Here is a 3,912-nt window from a genome sequence, read left to right as displayed (position 1 = left end):
TTTGCTACGAGTCTGAAATGGAATCAGATCTGCAGCAACACACCTCTGGGTGTAGAATTTTCCACTAGGCTGAAGCATTTTCTGTAGGATCTGCTGCTTTCTATCTGGTTACATGTATTTGTCCACTCTCAGCTATTGATGGGGCTGCTGTGTTGGGGATGAGGATGAGTTTCCATCTTAATTAGAAAGTCCTCTGGCTCCATCTCTCTGTGGGTGTTCCCTCACTTCAGGTTAAGGTCAGTGAAACTCTGCTGCTGGCCCTGTCCTCCAGCTGTCCCTCACAGCACGTCTCATCTTCTGTGGGCCTTGTGCACAGAACTCTGGAGAAGGAACAGTGCTCAGCAGGGATTGCTGTTCCCTGGCTGGTTTGGGCCTCTCTCTCCACTCTCTCCTTGCTTCCCCAAGGTCACTGGTGGGTGGGGTGGTGCAGGAAGGGTACAGGGCTGCGTGGGACTGTCAGGGGAGGCTGTAGCTTGAGCACTGGGGCTGTGCTGGCACAGCCACAAAGTGACAGATGGAAGGAGTCTTCTGCAGGTGGGAGGTGTAATGAACTTCCATGAAAAGTAACTTCCATGTGCTGTAATAATAACTTGGGATAGAACCTCCCAGGCACATTTTAATTATCCCTTTAGCAGTTGCATGTGCCAGATCCTCTCATGGCACTGCTCCAGCACTTAATGATTTTGCAGAGTAATTAAATTGTCAGCTCTGTGAACCTCCTCCACCTGACCTTTGTGTGGCTGTGTGCTGTTTCCCTTGCTTGGCACACAGATTCTGTTGCCACTTGCCTGAGCTGCCTGACAGCCCAGGATCAGACAGCTTTATAGTTCCTCTGAGAAAACTTCAGTGAACAAACATAAGAAAATGCAATTCAGAGCCCAAACTGTCCTGTGAGAATGGTAATGAAGAACAGTAACTTCTATAGAGGGATTCTATGCAAATCTGAGTGGCTCCAGGACCATTTCTGGTATCTGTACGTGCTATCTGTAGTACACCTGTAGTTGTTACAGTCCAATTAAAACAGTTCATAGCACATGATCACTGCTCACAAGTTTGGGTGACCCTTTTTCCATAGTCTCGTGCTTTTTATAATTGTGTTTATCTCTGTGACCTTTGGGAACATCCTGGGCCATGCACCCTGCTCCCCAACCATCATTACTCCTGTAAGTGTTACAGTGCAGTGAAGATCTCTGCAGCTGACAACAAAAAACAGGAGTATGAAATCTCTGAGCAAAATGGAAGCTGCAAGGACTGCCTGTGTTCTGTTACTCCCTGTTGGTGGGAGACCTGCCAGTCCTGTATGATAGCTGCAAATATGTAACAGATATTGTTCGTGCTGCCTATCAAGAGTTGGTATTTTTCTTTTTTTCCCCTTTTATATGTTGTCTCATGGACTTAACATTAAAAAGATCCTCCTCAAATTCAGTTCTTTTTTTCTGATATTCTGCTGCTGGAAGATGTAGGTTACTTAATTCTTCTGTCCCTGCAGAAGAATTCCAACTGCAGTTTATTCTGAAGTCCTGCTACTGGTGACTTAGTAGGCAAGTTAAGCTGCTGAACAGTGCAGTATTTAAAGTGTCACTCTCTTACAAACCCTAGAATTTTCCTCATGGCAGGCAGACTACCTGACCTTGTTATGACAGCTGTGTTTGTCAGGCTAATCTGGACCTAATTGTGAGGGTGAATCTCTGAGCAGGAGCTGGCAGAAGGAACAGTGTTCACAGCACAGCTGGACTCACCCCAGGAGAACTCCTTTTTCTCAGAACAAGCTGAGTCAGTAGGTGTCCATTAGTGGGGTATTTAGGGGGCAGATATCACAGGCATCTCAGGCCAGGAGGCTTTTCTTGGGGAAACACCTGGCTGTTAAATGTGTGTCAGGACAGAGGACAGAAAGGCACTTTGGCATTACTGGAAACATCAGCTACACAAGGGAAAAAGGTTTTATCCCCTGCCTTGGCTGTACTGGGTGAGTGCAGTCTGGTGTGGGAAATCCCAGTAAGTGAAGATGGACAAAATGCAGTCAAATACAGTTTATTTTGCCTGCCACCATACACAAGTAATTAAATAACAAAAGCTGACTTATCAGAGCACTTGACTGTCTTGTAACCAGTCATTTAATGCCATTAAATTAAAATCCTTCCAGTAGGAAACAGTAGCCAGGTGGTCTTTCTATGAAAGATGTGATAAGAAAGGTGAACCTGACTTCAGTGGCCAGAATAAAGCTTGAACAGCAGGGCATACTAAGGAGGGCTAGAGATCAGGTCAGTTTTTAGGCAGATAAAGAACAATTTAGAAAAATGAAGTTCCTAGGCAATGTATGTATAATCCAGCCCTGGAGCAAATACAAACCCAGTCTGTATGATGGTTTTAACAAGGCTTGGGACAAGACCATTAGGTCAGTTTTAAAGCAAAACTCTTTAAAAGTGAATAAAAACCAGAATGGATGATAATGAAGCTTATCTTCAACATCCAGCTGCAGACACCTTAAAGCCCTGTTGTTTGCAGAACTTGGTCTTCACAGTTCTCACCCAATCTCTGATCTGGCCTTCTGCAGCTCTAATGATGGGAGGCAGAAAATGGTATCCTGGGCATGAAGCCTTCTAGAGCACCTGAATTTTACCAATCTGCTGCTCCCTCTGTAATCCAACCACGTGGTTCTTGTCCTGGATGGAGCCACAAGCTCATGATTATTTAAAGTTTGAGCTGAACCTGGATTAATGTGCATTAGTTCCTGTCTCTTTGGGTTTTGCAGAGTCTGTGTGCTCTAGCTTGAGTTAACTTGTGTCCTCTTTGATAATCTGTGTCACAGGGATGATTTACCACAGTGTTTATGAAACTGTTTCTGTTGTGTTTTAGTAGCATTATTAATTCTGACTTTGAGAGGTTCTGGTACTCAGAGAGAAGTGGAACTTAACAGAACAGCCAAGCATTAAGTGTGGTGATAGCACTGTGAGTCTGGGGGGTTGTGTTCTGAACTCCTCCAGCTCTGAGGCAGAGCACTGGGAACACACAGAACCTTTTCTGATTAACAGGAAGTAAACATCTCATTATGGTTCTCAGCAGAACCAAAAGTTTTAACATCTGCAGCCCTTCAAACTCTACAGAGGCAGGAGCAGGACATACTTGCCAGGGTCTGTACCTCCACGTTTCCTTCCAAGAGATTTGAAGTCACTTAAAGGGGACCTTCATCCTGGTCTAGAGTATTTTAACAGTTTTTCTGTTACTGTTAACTCTGCTCTGCTGGTGCATGCTGAACAGTCTGTTCTTACTTTTGAAGAGAGATTAAATAAATGGATTAAAAATTGGAACTGACCCCTCTTACTACTTGTTCTCTCTTCTGTGCTTAAAACTCAGACTTTGAGGGGCACAGAAGGGTAGGTTAAGCCCTGAGGTAGCACTGATTCTCTGAGAGCTATCTTCCAACATTACTTTTAAGATGGAAATGAAGTATAATGCAACTATATATTCTCCCTCCAGCAATTTATCTGTAGACTGATTTCACTGTAGCAGTGAAATCAACATTTTACCTGTAGCAGGTAAAATTAATGAAAAAATCAGGAGGGTTTCACTGAGTGATTTAGCCAGAGCAGTTCAGTGGGACACTGGTTATGGCAAAGCTGTCTCTGATAGGTGATTTTTCATTTCCTTCCCTTTTGGTTTGATAATCAAACCTTCTGCTAGTGCTGTGCTAACAAAATCTGTGAAGCAAAGTAATAGTGTCATTTGGCACTTTGTAAGCTAAGCACCAGCAGCTACTATCTTGCTTTCCAGTGATTTCTGTGCTAGAAATAAAAGCATTTGAAGAGTACTTAAAATTCACTATTAAGTACTGGAAGTTTAAAATAGTATCTTTGTATCAGAATGCTTGCTGAGGAAAGCCACCCAAAACTCTCTGTAGTGAAATGCTTGCTG

This window comes from Heliangelus exortis, chromosome 23 (genome assembly GCF_036169615.1).
Source record: "Heliangelus exortis chromosome 23, bHelExo1.hap1, whole genome shotgun sequence".
In the NCBI taxonomy this organism is placed as follows: Eukaryota; Metazoa; Chordata; class Aves; order Apodiformes; family Trochilidae; genus Heliangelus; species Heliangelus exortis.
The sequence above is the reverse complement of the archived record's forward strand: the minus strand, read 5'-3'. Positions refer to the sequence as shown.